This window comes from Mobula birostris, chromosome 27 (assembly GCF_030028105.1).
Source record: "Mobula birostris isolate sMobBir1 chromosome 27, sMobBir1.hap1, whole genome shotgun sequence".
In the NCBI taxonomy this organism is placed as follows: domain Eukaryota; kingdom Metazoa; phylum Chordata; class Chondrichthyes; order Myliobatiformes; family Myliobatidae; genus Mobula; species Mobula birostris.
Window position 1 is genome coordinate 10,708,106 of NC_092396.1, and position 19,350 is coordinate 10,727,455.

At 45.0% G+C, this 19,350-nt stretch overlaps 1 long non-coding RNA gene and 1 pseudogene across 2 annotated transcripts in view; both read left to right on the forward strand.

The window, feature by feature from the left end:
* Nucleotides 1-19,350, forward strand: part of LOC140188745 (uncharacterized) — an 86,195-nt gene that overhangs the window by 35,838 nt on the left and 31,007 nt on the right. The gene's annotated exons all lie outside the window — the stretch shown is intronic.
* LOC140188744 (uncharacterized) lies at nt 10,542-12,413 on the forward strand (annotated as a pseudogene).

The window sequence follows — 19,350 nt, forward strand, 5'->3', positions numbered from 1 at the left end:
TCCACCAAGGTACTGTCTCAAGAAGGCAACATCGATCATCAAAAATCTTCACCATCCAGGCCACGCTGTATTCTTGCAACTACCATGAGGCAGGAGGTACCCACACTACCAGGTTAAAGGACAGTGACTTGTCTTTGTTGTGACATGAACAAAGTCACTGGACAGACCCTGATAGTGGATATAGAAGTGTTTTATTCAACAAAAATGAGCAGCAGGCATCAAATTGAGACACTCTTGCAGGAAGAGGCCTCCCAACCCAATATTACATGACATTTTTATATGCTAAAGATCAAAGGTAACAGCAGGACAATTCTCTAGTTACAACGTATCTACAATGCTTCCTTTGAATTACATACAGTTTTTGCATACTTCTTTGCATTCACACTCCAGACACCCAGAATGAATGTTAGTTATTGTTGTCTGGGTTTCAATCAACTCCAGTCTGCAGCTCTAGGAAAACTATCGTTGAGGGCTGCATTTTAAATTCAATCTCCAATCCACATTCATGTCTGAAGATTGGTTACGGGTGAAAGGAATATTTGCTGTATGCCCTAACCCCACAATACAACTTAACATCTTCAACCACTTAATTCTTGAACCAACCAGTACAACCTGAATCATTACCCTGTATAGCAATACTTGGAACATCATTTATTTATTTTCTTTTCTAATTATGTCCTTTCTTGTATAATTTTGTATGGTTTATGTTTAATATATGCTCTTTCTATGTATGTTGTGTTTCTAGGGCGATGTGACTGTGAAGGTGCTACAACTATGTTTTCCATTACAGCCGTGCATTCATGTACTTGTGCATATGACAATGAATTCGACATTGACTTTGACACCCAGTCCCCGTTAACAGCACCCCTGACTCTAGCCTATAGCACAGAAGTCCCCCACCTTTTTTGCACCGCGGACCGGTTTAATATTGACAATATTCTTGTGGACCGGCCGACCGGTGGGGGGGGGGGGGGGGGTGGTCGGTGTTTAAGTAGGGTTAAACTCACCTCAACATGTCTTTTACAGTTAGGGTTGCCAACTTTCTCACTCCCAAATAAGGGACAAAAGTAGCAGTCAAATCCTGACAAAGGGTCCCAGCCCGAAACGTCGACTGTACCTCTTCCTATAGATGCTGCCGGGCCTGCTACGTTCACCAGCATTTTTTGTGTGTGTTGACGAGACACTTGTGTTTACCCCAAGAGAGGCTACCATGACCATGAAGCCTTGCGCGGGCTCCTGTGTGCGCATCGTGACATTCGCATATGTGACGTGTGCATGCGTGTATGTGCCGATTTTTTTTCCACAAATCAGCTTTGGCTTAATTTTCCTGACTACACTGTACCTACATTATTTCTACTTTATATAGGCTGTGTATTTATCATATCATTAATGCTTTTACTACATGTTAGAATTATTTTAGGTTTTATGTGTGATTTGGTAGGTTATTTTTTGGGTCTGGAAACTCTCAAAAATTTTTTCCATATAAATTAATGGTAATTGCTTCTTCGCTTCACGCCATATCGGCACGAAAAGTTTCACAGGAACGCTCTACCTTAGCGGGGGAAATACGGGACACAGGTGATTTAGATTAGATTATAAGGACACAAGGTCCTCTTTTATTGTCATTTAGTAATGCATGCATTGAGAAATGATACCATATTCCTCCAGTGTGATATCACAAAACACAAGACAGACCAAGACTGAAAAGATCAACAAAACCACATAATTATAACATATAGTTACAACAGTGCAACAATACCATAACTTGATGAAGAACAGGCCATGGCACATTAAAAGAGTTCAAAGTTTCTCGGAAGTCCCACATCTCACACAGACAGGAGGAGGAAGAAAACTCTCCCTGCCATGCCCAACCACAGTCCGACTCTGAGTTGCCTGAAAACTTCGAGCCTCCGATCAGCCCTCCGACACCAAGTACCGAGCACCATCTCTATCTGAACGATTCGACCTCTGTCTCGGTCACCAGCAGCAGGCAAAGCCGGGGATTTTGAGGCCTTCCCTCGGAAGATTCTCGATCGCTCAGTAACAGTGGCAGCGAACAGGCGTTTCAGAAATTTCTCCAGATGTTCCTCTGTGCTTTCACGTCTGTCTCCATCAAATTGGAATTGTCCTCGGCCCCTAATTTAGCCCAATATACGGGATGTCCCGGCAAATACGGAACAGCTGGCAACCCTATGTTCAAGTTAACAGTGTGTGACAGGGAATGAGGAAAGGTGCAACTGACTCATATTGTTTCCTCGCGGCCCGGTGGTTGGGGACCACTGCTATAGCACATTCTTTGATCCTCTCTCACCACAACTCTAGTCACAAAAGGTCTGTTGCCTCAGAAACCACATCACAGGAGAAGTGAACGCCTGAGAAGTTGCAAGACCCCTGGAGAGAACGACTCCCCTGCTGAAGTACCAAAACCTGTGGATGGGGTACACATTTACCTCATTTTGAAATATGGAGACCTGAGTTTGAGGACAAGTGTTCCGATTCCTGCCTTTGGAGGCCTGGTGTTCAATGACCAGCATGCCCTGGGATCGAGGCCGAGGACAAATTCAAAGGAGAATTTTGTACAGTCATAGAAACAGCATGCAGTTTATTGTTGTTATCGTGCAGTGAAAAAATTTCTGCTGTACCGTGATGGGCAGAAACTCACTGTGACTCAGAGAGCAATCTCAGGACGATGTTTACAGTGGTCTCAAAAGGAAGAACCCATTGTATTGAAGCAATTACATTTCCTTCCTTTCTGAGAGACGCTCACAACTGTTAGATTCTGATGTTCTCTCAGGATCCAAGTTTACTTGTCACATTGACATTGGAACTCAGAGAGAAATGCATTGTCTGCAGTAATAACCAACACACCCGAGGGGTGAACTGGGGGAGGTTGAAGCCCAGTGTCCGCAGCATCGAGTCCAGGTCTGCTGGAGGATGGATCTGGAGGCCTGACCTGGGGTTAAAGGACTACGTATGTGCCTGGGAGGGAGGGAGAAATGGGGCTTGTCTTTTGCTGTAGTTCTATTGCTTGTGATGTTCTGTGTTGTTCTGGTGAGCGCTGTGGGCATACTGGGTTGGCACAGCAGGCTGCCCCCAGCGCACCTCTCGGGCGTGCTGGTTGTTAACGTAAACAATGCATTTCTCGCTGAGTTTCAATGTCAACGCGACAAGTAAATTTGAATCCCGAGAATAGGTCACAATCTGACAGTTGTGAGCGTCTACCAAAAGGAAGGAAATGTAATTGATGCAATACAGAGGGTTCTTCCTCTTAAAGCCACTGCAAAGATTGTCCTGAAACTGCTGTCTAAGTCACAGTGAGGTTCCGCCCACCACATGCTACAGCAGAAATTTCACTGCGCAATAGCACAATAAATGCTTGCTATTTCTTTGACTGCACTAACCATCCTTGTAGCTGAGGTGCATAAACTGAGATTAGATTAGATTAGATTATGAGGACGTGCAGTCATCTTTTATTGACATTTAGTAATGCATGCATTAAGAAATGATACAATGTTTTTCCAGAATGATATCACAGAAACACATGACAAACCGAATTAAAAACTGAGAAAAACCACATAATTATAAAACATAGTTACAACAGTTCAAAGCAATACCGTAATTTGATAAAGAACAGACCATGGGCTGCTCAAAGTCTCAAAGCCTCTCGAAAGTCCCATCATCTCATGCAGACGGTGAACCTCCAGCGCCGCAAACTTGCCGATGCAGCATCCTGGAAGCATCCGACCACAGTCCGACTCCGAGACCATCCGAAAACTCCAAGCCTCTGACCAGCTCTCCGACACCGAGCACCGAGCACCATCTCTGCCGAGCGCTTCGACCCCGGCCCCGGCAACAGGCAATAGGCAAAGCCGAGGATTTGGGGCCTACGTCTCCGGAGATTCTTGATCGCACAGTAGCAGCGGCAGCAAAGCGGGCATTTCAGAAGTTTCTCCAGGTGTTCCTCCGTGCTTCTCATGGCTGTCTCCATCAAATCAGGATTGTGCATGGCCCCCTAGTTAACACATACGATATCATTTGGAACAGCCGCGCACGCTGCGTTGCACCGCCATCTTCTCCTCCCTCCCAGATTAAGGGTCAGGCAGCTGTACTGTGAACTTGGCTTCAATGCATTCACACATTTCTTTCTCAGTGGGGCAAGAGAAACTAGGATGCTTCAAATAAACTTTTTAAAACAAATGCTAGTCACAGGAAATTCTCTGATCGCTATTCAGCCAACAAAACAGGATGGAGTGTGACCAACCACGCAAGACCAGAAGACCATCAGACATTAGGCCATTTGGCCCATCTAATCTGCTCCTCCATTTCATCATGGCTGATCAATTTTCCCTCTCCGCTCCTGTTCTTCTCCCCGTATCCTTTCATGCCCTGACTAAACAAGTATCTGTCAACCTCTGCCTTAAATGTACCCAATGGCTTGCCCCCCTCAGCCAACTGTGGCAAGGAATTCCACAGACTCACTTCTTTGGCTAAAGAAATTCCTCCTCATCTTGGTTCCAAAAGGATGCCCCTCCATCTGGAGGTTTAGACCTCCCCAACATCGGAAACATCCTCTGCACATCCATGCTAATGAGGCCCTTTCAGCATTCGATCGGTTTCAATGAGGTCACCCCTCACGTGTTAGAATTTAACTGTTTCCTCTGTAGTCTGACCAGTAACAAGTCTTACAAATCCACCAAAAAGGTGCAAAGTGAGTTCCACGTCTGGATTCATTTCCAGAAACCTTTGAAAATGCTAATGCACAGCTCGTCATTGGGGTGACAACTTTTCATCAGTCTGCACCTCGAGAAGATTCCGAATAAATTCAGGAATTCTAGTTTGAAAGGGAAAAGGAGGGCCCCCTTCTCAACATTGGCTCAGTCACGAGGGATTATGCACAATCTTTCTCAAATCTGAGTTACTGTTGTCACATGTACCAAGAACATTCTCCATGCCATCTCTACAGGTGGGGTGTCATGGTAGTGGTCAGCGTAATGCTATTTACAGCGACCGTGGTCCGGGTTTAATTCTGCCGCCATCTGTAAGCAAATTTGTACGTTCTCCCTGACATTGCAGAATGAGTAAGAACCTATTCGACATCAGCAACAAGGTTCCCTCAACTTCAGCCGTTGAGATGCAGGGTAGACTTGAGGCTTGTGGTTTGAGTGTTTGTTTTCTGTCATTGTGTGCGGAGACACGGTGAACAGCATTTGGATTCTTACCAAAAAAGGCAGATCATGCCATACATAAATACATCCAGCTGGTAAACAGATATTGAATATTGTCCGAATGTCTTTCGTTCTTTGTTTTTAACTAGAGTGCCTAAGACTTTTACGCACTACTGTAATTGTCAAGTTTTGTTTCGTTCAGTTTATATTTTTTTCTAATTTGGGTTTTTTTCCTGATTTTTCTTCCATTTTTCTTTTTATCGTGTTTATTTATATTAAGAGCTTGGGAGGCTTGGTATACTTGTGTTATCTGTAGTTTATATTCACATATGCTAATTACCAATAATGTAATCCCATTCTCTTTGTACTAATACTGTTGTTATGTTTATGAATTTGAAAATTAATAAAAAGATTGAAAAAGGAAGAAAGTACTGTAACTGTCAACGTGGAGCGGAGAGCGAGTTTGTAAATCAGACAGGAGCAAAGGATGATGGGAGTGGTGAGGGTGGAGTGCCACGCAAGGGATGTGGGTCAGGTAGCAGAGAGGGAGTGCCACGGGTGGGGTGGTGTGGGAGTAGACACACCCTGCCCTGCCCTGATAATGCTGAACAATTGATTCCAAACAATTGATTTATTGATCATTACAGAATGTCTCTCTGCTGCTTCCTGCTCCCTCCCCTCTCCCCTCCCCTTTTCCCAACTGTGATTCCCCTCTCCCTGCCCCCTTCCCATTCTCAGTCCACAATAGAGACCCATATCAGAATCAGGTTTAGTATCACTCACATATGTCATGAAATTTGTTTTGCGGCAGCAGTACAGTGCAATACATAATATTACTACAGTAATATGCAAGTGTGTTTAGGCACGCTAGTTATATACAGTATATATGAGCCAAAGACTTTTGCACAGTACTGTATGTGTTGCTCCAGATTCCAGCATCTGCATTCTCTTATATCTGCAGAATATAATGTAACTTTTACAGAGCAAGCGATATTCAGGCAAACAACATGAAGTGTGAGGACCAAGGTGAATCATAATGGGAGATCAACAGTTCGTCTTTATTGTATCAGAGGTCTGTTCAGAGTCATATAACAGTGGGATACAATCTCTTTTCGAGATTGTGGCATGGGCTTTCAGGCTTTTGAATCTTCTGCCCAACAGGGTAAAGAGCAGACAACAGGAATTCTGCAGATGCTGGAAATTCAAGCAACACACATCAAAGTTGCTGGTGAACGCAGCAGGCCAGGCAGCATCTGTAGGAAGAGGTGCAGTCGACGTTTCAGGCTGAGACCCTTTGTCAGGACTAACTGAAGGAAGAGTGAGTAAGGGATTTGAAAGTTGGAGGGGGAGGGGGATCCCACCACTAAGCACATCTTTCCCTCCCACCCCCCTCTGCATTCCGCAGGGATCGCTCCCTACACAACTCCCTTGTCCATTCGTCCCCCCCATCCCTCCCCACTGATCTCCCTCCTGGCACTTATCCGTGTAAGCGGAACAAATGCTACACATGCCCTTACACTTCCTCCCTTACCACCATTCAGGGCCCCAAACAGTCCTTCCAGGTGAGGCAACACTTCACCTGTGAGTCAACTGGAGTGATATACTGCGTCCGGTGCTCCCGATGTGGCCTTTTATATATTGGCGAGGCCCAACGCAGACTGGGAGACTGCTTTGCTGAACATCTACGCTCTGTCCGCCAGAGAAAGCAGGATCTCCCAGTGGCCACACATTTTAATTCCACATCCCATTCCCATTCTGACATGTCTATCCACGGCCTCCTCTACTGTAAAGATGAAGCCACACTCAGGTTGGAGGAACAACACCTTATATTCCGTCTGGGTAGCCTCCAACCTGATGGCATGAACATCGACTTCTCTAACTTCCGCTAAGGCCCCACCTCCCCCTCGTACCCCATCTGTTACTTATTTTTATGCACACATTCTTTCTCTCACTCTCCTTTTTCTCCCTCTGTCCCTCTGAATATACCTCTTGCCCATCCTCTGGGTCCCCCCTGCCCTCCTTGTCTTTCTTCCCGGACCTCCTGTCCCATGATCCTCTCGTATCCCCTTTTGCCTATCACCTGTCCAGCTCTTGGCTCCATCTCTCCCCCTCCTGTCTTCTCCTATCATTTTGGATCTCCCCCTCCCACTCCAACTTTCAAATCCCTTACTCACTCTTCCTTCAGTTAGTCCTGACGAAGGGTCTCGGCCTGAAACGTCGACTGTACCTCTTCCTACAGATGCTGCCTGGCCTGCTGCATTCACCAGCAACTTTGATGTGTGTTGCTAGGGTAAAGAGCAGGGTGTGAGGGGTCCTTGGTTATGTTGGCTGCTTTCCTGAGCCACTGGGTATTGCAGACAGTGTCACAAGAGGGGAGGCTGGTTTGAGTGATGGACTGAGCTGTGCTCACAACGTTGCAATTTCTTGCGATCTTGGGCAGAGCAGCTGCCACACCCTGTTGAGTTGCCTCTGGCTGGGATGCTTTCTATAGTTGCCTTCTTATCCCATCACTGCTACTGGGGCATAGGCCACCATCAGCAACTCACCAGAGTCTTCTGCTTTCACCACACAACTCTGAGGTGACGGTCCTTCCCCTCCCGTTGTGGTTTGTGTAGCTCTGGGTTTTTACAGTCTGGGATTGCTGAGGTTACGATCCTCCCCTCCCATTGTGGTTTGTGTAGCTCTGGGTTTTTACGGTCTGGGGTTGCAGGCCCATAAGCAACCCTCCTCATTTTGCAGCCGGGCTTGGCACCGTCCACGGTGGAGTTACTTTCCACCGTTGGGAGATGCTGAATTTTCCTTACCCTTCCGAGGAACTGCAACAACTGGTGAGCTTTCCTGGCTGTAGCGCTGAAGTTGCTGGACCAGGACAAATTGTTGATGATATCTGCATCTCGGAACTCGAAGCTGTCAGACATCTCCACCTCAGCACCATTGATATTGTGACGAGAATACACATAAATTAAGATGTTAGCTGGCCTGGGCTGGCACCAGTGGGATCAGAAGTTGGTCTGCCACCTGTCTTCAGGAGAAAGAGAGATAAGGAAAACAATGGAGCAGCATTTGGAGATGTTAATGAAGGGGAAGGAGAGCTGTCAAGATTGGCTCCCCTTTTGAACCCTGAACTGTTTGAAGTGATGGACAGGCGATACTCCAGCAGGGGGATAAAAAGGGACAGGTTCACTAAGGCAACACACACGACACCCCGAGGTAACGAGACCCTGGAAGCGGTGCGTCTTCCACAAGTTGGTGGGAAGTTTTGGACGGCTGTTCGCGGGATCAAGCCATAGACGCACAGGGTGGAAAGGCACAGAGGATGGGCAAGGGGTATAGTGAGAGCGACAGAGGGAGAAAAAGGAGAGTGAGAGAAAGAATGTGTGTATACAAATAAATAACGGATGGGGTACGAGGGGGAGATGGGGCATTAGTGGAAGTTAGTGAAGTCAATGTTCATGCCACTAGGTTGGAGGCTACCCATACGGAATATAAGGTGTTGTTTCTCCAACCTGAGTGTGGCTTCATCTTTACAGTAGAGGAGGCCGTGGATAGACATGTCAGAATGGGAATGGGATGTGGAATTAAAATGTGTGGCCACTGGGAGATTAGTTGTTTAAGGGGTCACCAGGAAAATTGCCAGAGCTATGGTGCAGCAAACATCCAGCAGATGGTGCTGTTGTGGATATTGGCTGTGCATGCTCACCAGCAACACACACAAAATGGTAGAGGAACTTTCAGTTTAATCTAATACTGTGTTTCTCTCTCTCCTTCCCCGCCCTTTATCCTCATCTTTTTCTCTCTGGTCCTGCCAGAGGATCTTGGTCCAAAACATCGACTGTACTTTTTTCCATAGATGCAGCCTGGCCTGCTGATTGCTTGGATTTCCAGCATCTGCAGATTTTCTCTTCTTTAATGAGTTCCCAGCACTGTGTTTATTCAAGAGGGCTGTCTCTCTCCGGGCTGATGGGCTGGGGGCGTTCACTGGGTAATGGTAGCTCATCTCTTTGTGAACTGTAGGCTTCCAGAAAGAGTGTGGAGAAAGCTGTAAGGGTCTGCATCACGATTTACCCCAAGCAGCTGCGTGACAAAGGATTCTGTGATCTGCCAGATGATTCCAGACACACAAACACACAAGCAGCCATCAAGTGCTGCTGGCAAATCATCAGCTATTTGATCTGCCCGACTGGCATGTTCCAGCCTGCAGCAGTAGGGGCTGAGGGACACACTGAAGCTCAGTGCAGCCACCGCAAGGGCTTGGTGTGGAAGGTCATGGTGTGGGGTTTTACTGCTACTGGAGAGGGAGGGGCCAGGTTGAGAAAGGAAGCCTTTCAATTACTGTAGTAATTACTATACCATCCCAGGCAGCCAGGGAGAGAGGCAACTGTGCTATGAATGTCATAGATTTGATTCTGGCATGGTCCCGGAGGACTGGAAGATTGTAACTGCCACTCTGCTCTTTGTGTGGTGCATGGCCAAGTTGTTAGGGCATTGGACTAGCAATCTGAAGGTCGTGAGTTCGAGCCTCAGCTGAGGCAGTGTGTTGAGTCCTTGAGCAAGGCACTCAACCACACTTTGCTCCAGTCAGAGATAAGGAGAGTTCTTTTTCAGCCAGAGGGAAGTGAATCTGTGGAATGCTGTGCCACAGACTGCGGTGGAGGACAAGTCCATGAGTATATTTAAGGGGAAAGTTGTTTCCTGATCAGTCATGGCATCAAAGGATATGGTGAGTAGGCAAGTGTATGGGGTTGAGTGGGATCTGGGATGGAATGGCGGAGTGGATTCGATGGGCTGAATGGCCTAATTCTGCTCCTGTGTCTTATGGTCTAATAGAGCAATACTGTAAGCATTGACTATGAATGTAAAGAATGAAAAGGCATTGTACAATATATTCTTGTAATTTTTTTATTATTATAAATAAGGATTATTTTGTAAATTAAAAAAAAGTAGGTATGTGACTCAAGACAAGTTTGTCATGGTCCTGATTGAGCAGTGGCAGGGATCCAAGTTTCGGCCCTCCAATTCCCTAGAGTGTGGTTAGCTGATGCTGTCCCTTTAAGACTCAGACTATCAATTATTGCCTGTCACGTTCCTTCATGGAAAGGCTGGATTAAAGGCCCCGTGCTGAGCACTCAGTGCTCAACTGTAAAGGCTGATTTATACTTCTGCGTCAAATTGACGCCGTACGTATGGCGCAGCCGCGAACCCTACGCAGAGCCTATGCGGATCCCTATGCCGTAGCCTGACACGCACCTCTCTGAAAATGTAACTACGCGTCGCGGCGACGCAGACCACAGCAACTGTGATTGGTTCGCTTGGTAGCATCGCATTTCCTCCTACGCATTTCCAGTTGCGTATTCTTCTCCCCCATTTCAGAATTGAGAGAGAAGAGAGAAGACGAACATAAGTTTGGAATTCGAGGAGAGGTTAATGGAGGAAATCCATAAATATGTACATTTGGACGACTCCTTGTCGCCACACTATAAAGACTGCCAAATGGCAACAAATTTGTGGAATGAAATTTCCAAAAACGTGGGTCTGGACGTCACGGAATGCACAAAGAGATGGAAAAACTTGAGGGGCAGGTACGTGTGCGCCCGGAAAAAACTCTCCAAGAGGAGCAGGGACCCAGGCGGAAAAAAAAAACACCTGTGTTTTATTTGCCTCTTTCTTGGCTGGCACCACATATTGAGCACCGGGAAACAGAGTCAAATTATGATGACAACAAGGTAAATATAACATGTTCTTTGTATCATAAACCTTTCTGTTGTTGTGTTTAGGCTAGCTAGCAAGCGAGCAGTACTGCCTAGTTGTAAACACAGCACATTGATTTGCACAAAGATAATTCTTCCGTGAGAGAGAAATGTAATGGCTTTAATTGTATCTGGCTTGCTCATAAAGCAAACGCAATAGCCAGTGTTTTGCCAATGTAGGCATATGCCGTTTTCTCATTTTCATAGCTCTGCCAATCTGTGTACAGACACTGAATGCATATATTACCTGTATGTATAATAACAAAGACTAACTTAAACTATTTGCAATTTCTTTCATAATCACAGGATGGAAATGATTCAGCCTCAGGGTTGTCACAGCAGGCAGTGAAGAAAGCTAATGGCATGCTGGCCTTCATAACAAGGGGAGTTGAGTATAAGAGCAAAGAGGTCTTTCGGCAGCTGTACAGGGCCCTGGTGAGACCACACCTGGAGTACTGTGTGCAGTTTTGGTGTCCAAATTTGAGGAAGGACATTCTTGCTATTGGGGGAGTGCAGCGTAGGTTCACAAGGTTAATTCCCGGGATGGCGGGACTGTCATATGTCGAAAGATTGGAGCAACTGGGCTTGTATACTCTGGAATTTAGAAGGCTGAGAGGGGATTTTATTGAAACATATAAGATTATTAAGGGATTGGACATGCTGCAGGCAGGAAGCATGTTCCCGCTGATGGGTGAGTCCAGAACCAGAGGCCACAGTTTAAGAATTAGGGGTAGGCCATTTAGAACGGAGTTGAAAAAAAACTTTTTCACCCAGAGAGTGGTGGATATATGGAATGCTCTGCCCCAAGAGGCTGTGGAGGCCAAGTCTCTGGATGCTTTCAAGGAAGAGATGGATGGAGCTCTTAAAGATAGCGGAATCAAAGGTTATGGGGATAAGGCAGGAACTGGATACTGATTGCGGATGATCAGCCATGATCACAGTGAATGGTGGTGCTGGCTCGAAGGGCCGAATGGCCTACTCCTGCACCTATTGCCTATTGTCTATTGTCCACCTCCTCAGTTGCTGAGGAAAACTAACCACCAGACATTCCATCTTCACGTGCTGAATCATCATCAAATAGTGAGGCAGCTCCTCCGTTGCCCCACCCATCTCCTCTGACCCCCAGCCCAAGGATAGCACAGAGGAAGAAGAGGAAATGACATGATGACTGGTTTCAGCAGCAGTTCGCCCAGTTGGATGAACGTAGGGTGGGACTGGAACAAAGACTGCTGAACGAAAATGATGAGGTCTCCAGGTTTGTGCAAGCATGCGGAGGCTGCCGGAGGAGCACAGGGCACAGACAACGTTCGCTGTCTACAAAATGCTATTTGAGAGGCAGCAGCAGAAACAATAAACAATTGCATAATCTATTATGTTGTCTTTTTTTCATGTAACACTTTGCACCTTGTATAATGTGCACCGTACTGCAAATAAATAACAACTTGACTTTCAGTACAGTGGATGAACTCAGCGGGTCGGGCAGCATCAGTTAGAAATGATGAGTCATCGTTTCTAACTGGTGCTGCCCGACCTAAAGAGTTCATCCAGTGTACTGAAAGTGTTGCTTTCATCACAGCTTCTGCAGATTATTTTGTGTTTATAACTTGACTTTATAACAGGTCTTTTTTTTTATTCGAACAGCTACGTATTATTTATAGGTTCATTTATTTTATGTCCTTACAATTTACTGATTAAGTTGGCCACGACACCCTGTTTTGTTCTGCCATGGCAAAAATCCATGTGGTGATGGAGAGAAGGCTATCAGGTCATTCTGTTCACCAAGGGCAGCTCTGGTGGAGCGGCGCCTCGAAAGGTAATGAGGACCTGGAGGTTCCAAAAGATCTGTGTCCCCTGACACTACTCTTCGCCACTCGCCTGGCTGAGGTGACCCTGCAGCGTCTGAGTCTGCAAAATGAGCAGGGATGTACCTGCTCACAAGAGTGTTGGCTTCATCAGTGTAGGCCGGGAGGTTGTGTAGAGCGATACAAGCTTTGACAGTGTTCACTGCTTTGTCAGACAGGAATTCTAGTGGGCGACCGAGGATTCTCCACCTTGCCACCAAAATGCCAAATGTGTTCTCGACCACCCGCCTGGCCCTGGAGTGACGGTAGTTACACATCTGCTTTTCCATGGTCATATTCATCCCTATTTAGCAAAATGTAAAAGATAAAACTCAGAGTATCAATAAATGGGAAATTATTGTGTGCCAATGTAGCTGTGATCACTACAAACACTTAGGGAAATATATATACAGTAAATCACACAAAGTAAGCAGGATTACTTAAAATTAAATGAAATTAATTTTCATGGAATTTAATGTCTCTGACATACTTGGAAAGGGTCGCGTGAGATTGTTGTGTAGGGGGAACGCAGCATCACCAACAATTACATGCGGGATTTTGACTCCTGCTCCTGGTAGATTGGCTGGTGGGGGCAGGTTCAGTTTGTGTTCAAGCAGCACAGAACCAAACCTGCTCTCCCTGAAGAAGCCCCCGTCACTTTCCCGTCCATATCCCCCTACATCCACCATGGTAAACCTTTACCTGGTGTCACAGACAGCCATCAGGACAATGGAGTGTGCGCCCTTGTAGTTGTAGTAGTCGCTCCCGGCGTGCGGCGGTGCCTTGATGTTCACGTGTTTTCCGTCTATACTGCCCACACAGTTCGGAAAGTTCCACAGTCGCCAAAAATCAGCTGCAGTAGCTTCCCATTGGGCGACTGAAGGGCGGGAAAGGAACTCTGTGGAAAGCATTGCAGCCAAAGCTGTACAGATCTCCGAAATTATGGAGGACACTGTGCTGGACGTCATTTTGTAGCTAGCTGCTACAGCCTGTTGACTTGCACCTGAAGCTAGAACTTGAAGGGTGATTTCCAGTCTCTGAGTAATGTCTATAAGCATACTGTGCGTACATTGCCGCGAAATAGATGGTTGGAGACGATGAACCAAATCATCAAATTTACCTACTGACATCCGAAAATATTTAAAATGCATTTCCTCATCCATGTCTCCCAGTGAGTGGACAAGTACAACAAATTCAAATTCTGTCTCAATCTGTTCTATGGTTGAACACACCATCTCCTCCGACGTCTTCTCTCTTTTCTGCGTCACTGTAATTTCAATAAAAGTAACTCTTGTTTGACATTTGTAAGCTCCAACTCCAACACGATGCGCTCAGTTTCGGTCGCCATTTTGTTTCAACACGAAGAAACTCAACGTAGTGGCGTAGAAACCCCACTGCCAACTCGCGGTTTGGTGGTGAATTGCAGAATGACGCAGACACACCAACACACAAGTATAAATGCTCACAACGCGCGTAGGCCACTTGCGTAGGTTATGTTGATTTGACGCAGAAGTATAAATCAGCCTTAGGAGTTCCATTGCTAGTACTACTGTTTGTGAGTTCACATTTGGATTATGTTTGTGTTGTCTTAAGGAAGCATGAGGAATAAAATGGACGATCTTGAAATTCAGCTACAGATTGGCAAATATGACGTTGTGGCCATCTCTGAAACTTGGCTAAAGGATGGCTGCCATTGGGAGCTGAACATCCAAGGACATACGGTGTATCAGAAAGATAGGTTAGTAGGCAGAGGGGGCGGCATGGCTCTGTGTATAAAAAATAATATTAAATCATTAGAAAGAGATGACATAGGATTGGAAGGTGTAGAGTCTCTATGGTTGAGTTAAGAAATGGCAAGGGTAAAAGGACCCTAACGGCAGTTGTATACAGGCCTCCAAACAACAGCCGGGATGTGGATTGCAAATTATAGCAGGAGATAGAAAAGGTGTGTCAGAAAGGCAATGTCATGATAATCGTTGAGGATTTTAACATGAAAGTGGATTGGGAAAACTAGGTCAGTACTGGACCTCAAGAAGGAGAATTTGTAGAATGTAAGGGATGGCTTTTTAGAACAGTTTGTTGTTGAGCCCATCCGGGGGTCAGCTGTGCTGGATTGGGTGTTGTGCAATGATCTGGAGATGATAAGAGAGCTTAAGGGTAAGGAACCCTTAGGGAACAGTGATCACAATATGGTCACGTTCACATTGAAATTTGAGAGGGAAAAAATAAAATCCAATCTGTCGGTATTTCAGTGGAATAAAGGTAATTACAATGACATGAGAGGGGAACTGGCCAAAGTTGACTGGAAAGGGAGATTTGCAGGAAAGACAGCAAAGCAGCAATGGCTGGAGTTTCTGTGAAAATGAGGGAAGTGCAAGGCAGATATATTCCAAATAAGAAGAAATTTTCAAAGGGAAGAAGGTAAAGTAAAAGTAAAAGAGAGGGCATACAAGGAAGCCAGAGCTAGTGAGAAGGTGAAGGATTGGGGAGCTTTTAAAAACTTGCAGAAGGAAACTAAGAAGGTCAATCAGAAGGAAAAGATGAATTATGAGAGGAAGCTGGCGACTAATCTCAAAGAAGATACTGAAGGCTTTTTTAAGTATATCAAGGGTAAAAGAGAGTCGGGGGTCGATATAGAACCAATACAAAATGACACTGGAGATATTTGTAATGAGAGATGCAGAGATGGCAGAGGAACTGAATGCGTATTTTGCATGCCTTCACAGTAGAAGACATCTGCAGTATACTGGACATTCGAGAGTGTCAGGGACGTGAAGTCTTTGCAATGAAAATTACGACTGAGAAGGTGATCAGGAAGCTTAATGGTCTGAGGGTGAATAAATCTCCTGGACCTGCTGGAATGCACCCTTGGGTTCTGAAGGAAGTAGCTGGAGAGATTGTGGAGGCATTAACGATGATCTTTCAAGAATTGATAGATTCTGGCATTGTATCAGATTACTGGAAAATTGCAAATATTACTCTATTATTTAAGAAGGGTGGAAGGCAGCAGAAAGGAAGCTATAAACCTGTTAGCCTGACATCGTGGTTGGGAAGTTGTTAGAATTGATTGTTGGGGATGAGATTATGGAGTACCTGGAGGCATATGACAAGGTAGGCCAAAGCCAGCATGGTTTCCTGAAAGGAAAATCCTGCCTGACAAACCTACTGCAATTCTTTGAGGAAATTACAAGCAGGGTAGACAAAAGAGATGCAGTAGATGTGGTGTACTTGGATTTTCAGAAGGCCTTTGACAAGGTGTTGCACATGAGGCTGCTTAGCAAGAAAAGAACCCATGGAATTGCAGGGAAGTTACTAGCATGGGTGGAGCATTGGCTGAACGGCAGAAAACAGTGGGAATAAGGAGATCCTATCATGGCTGGCTGCCGATTACCAGTGGAGTTCCACAGGGGTCAATGTTGGGACCTCTGCTTGTACGATGTATATCAATGATTTGGATGATGGTATTAATGGATTTGTGGCTAAATTTGCCGATGATACAAAGATAGGTGGAGGAGTGGGTAGTGTTGAGGAAACAGAGAGCCTGCAGAGAGACTTAGATAGTTTAGGGGAATGGGCAAAGAAGTGGCAAATGAAACACAATGTTGGAAACTGTATGGTCATGCACTTTGGTGGAAGAAATAAACGGGCAGACCATTATTTAGATGGAGAGAGAATTCAAAATGCAGAGATGCAAAGGAGTCCTTGTGCAAGATACCGTAAAGGCTAACCTCCAGGTTGAGTCGGTTGTGAAGAAGGCGAATGCAATGTTGGCATTCATTTCTAGAGGTATAGAATATAAGAGCAGGGATGTGATGTTGAGGCTCTATAAGGCACTCATGAGACCACACTTGGAGTATTGTGTGCAGTTTTGGGCTCCTTATTTTAGAAAGGATAAGCTGTCATTGGAGAGTGTTCAGAGAAGATTCACGAAAATGATTCCAGGAATGAAAGGGTTACCATATGAGGAACGTCTGACAGCTCTTAGGCTATATTCCCTGGAGTTCAAGAGAATGAGGGGGGATCACACAGAAACATTCTGAATGTTAAAAGGCCCGAGCGGATTAGATATAGCAAAGTTTTTTCCCATGGTAGGGGATTCTAGGACAAGAGGGCATGACTTCAGGATTGAAGGATGTCCTTTTAGAACTGAGATGCGGAGAAATTACTTTAGTCAGAGTGTGGTAAATCTGTAAAATATGTTGCCACGAGTGGCTGTGGAGGCCAATTCACTGGGTACGTTTAAGGCAGAGATAGATAGGTTCTTGATTAGCCAGGGCATCAAAGGGTATGGGGTGAAAGCAGGGGAGTGGGGATGACTGAAAGAATTGGATCAGCCCATGATTGAACGGTGGAGCAGACTCAATGGCCGAATGGTCTACTTCTGCTCCTATATTTTATGGTCTTACGGTCTTGTTTACTTTGAGTCTGAGTTAATTCTAGATCCTACTCTGTACTTGAGTTCACCACTGTTTATAGCTCTCTTGTTATAAAGTTAAATTCTTAAAACATGATCAGGTCAAGTGGCAAAACATTGTGAAGAGTGCTGATTGCCTGATGCTTTTCTGACACTCACCCAACTGGATCCAAAGTCACACCGAGTCTCTTTCACATTTCATTCCTCAGCATGGCCATCGGTCCAGTCCAGCAACTCCTCAAGTGATAATCTCATCCTTGTGTTCAACTCCCTTCCTAGATTTGGCATGTCACCAATATTTATCACAAACCTCTGTAGATTTACAGCGGAGAGCCTCCGATCTGGCTGTATCTTGGCCTGGTGTGGAAACTCCAATGCCCAGGACTGGAAAAGACTGCAGAAAGTGGTTGAGTCACTCCAGTCCATCACAGGGAAAACCCTCCCCACCACTGAGTACATTCATGTGGAGCACTGCCACAGGAAAGCTGCATCCATCATCAAAGACTTCCACTTTCCAGGCAGGCCATGCTCTCTCCTCACTACCACCATCAGGAAACAGCTACAGGAGCCTTTGGTCCCACACCACCAGGTTCAGGAACAGTTGTTATTCTTTAACCATCAGGCTCTTGAACCAGGGTGAATAACTCAGCACAACACGGACCTGATTCTATGGCCTACAAACTTACCGTCAAGAACTCTACAACTCATGTTCTTAGTATTATTTATCTTATTTGCACAATTTGTCTTCTTTTTTGTCAGTCTTTATGTATAGTTTTTCATAAATTCTACGGTGTTTTTTATTTTTCCTAGAAAAGTCTGTCAGAGAATGAATCACAACGTAGTATATGGTAACATATGCATAGTTTGAAAACGGATTTACTTTGGACTTTGTCTTTCTAATCAGGTCTCGACAAACAAGCCTTAAAGAATTCTGCATACTCTGAATCATTCCTTAACCTTTGCATCTCTGATAGTGGCTACGTCTTCCTGGAATTCCCCCCCCCCCCCAATCCTCTCTACCCCCATCACCTCCCATTCTCATTCTTGTTGGATTAGACTGTTTAATTGTTATGTTCTTTGCAGTTTAACAATTAATTGCCTCTTTATATTTTATATCACTATTTATACATGTAACTGTTTAGTACGTTTCCTAGTGGTCACAGTATGTATATGCAGTTGTTCAGTGTGTCCCCTAATGGTTAGAATTCTTTATATTCTGAAAAGTTCTGGAAGCTTCTCTGGTGTTGCGTTATTTGAATATGGGCTATCGGATTGGTTGACTCTTATCTGCAAATTTGAATGGAATGTTTCTTATCTCCATCTCCAACACCATCTACCCACAACCCCACTGTGAATCCTTCAGTGCCCAAGGATCAAGTTCAAAGTCCCAAATACTTATTTACCATCACCTTCCTGTCTTTTATCTTTTTAAATATCAGCAATCCTCATTGTTGTTCACTGAATTGTGTACCTTGTTTTGTTTGTCCACCTTGTGTCACTTTAGTACTGACTCATCCTTTGACCCTCCAGTGAGGATAGGACCATCTCACACAACCATTACAATGTTGCTTGAAATTGCAAACATAAATTCTCAGCTCTTAATGGCATCATTGTTAGTACTTTGGCATCATGAATGCCGTTAAATTTGCTAAAAAAGTACCATCTGAGGCAAAACAGTGTTGGTTTACTATTAGTTAAACAGTAGAGGAGAAAAATAATAAAGATCAGTGTCTGAACATATGTATTATTGCATGCATACTGTACTTTGATAATAAATGTACTTCAAACTTTGAACAATGAAGTAAAATTGACCCAAACAGCATACTGTTTTGAACTAGGCAAGAAACTATTGATGTTGTCTTTGTGATTAAACTTCCACAGTTGAAAAAGTGGCAGGACGTTACCTTCTTTTGATTATAATTGGGATTATTGCAACCCCCCCAGTATCTGTGTCTTCACGGGCCATCTGTGCTTTTAGACAAGCAATTCTGTGTGATTCCCATTCCACACAAGAGACAGATACAGCACTGGAGCCAGCTCGAACTCTGACAAAGCCCCTTCACTACACAGTCATTGTTCTGCCTGTGTGCAAGGCAAAGTGGCATACAATGTTCTGAAGGGAACTGGTACCAGAACAGGACACTCTGACCAGTGCACGCTCACGGATCTAAACTCAGATCCCA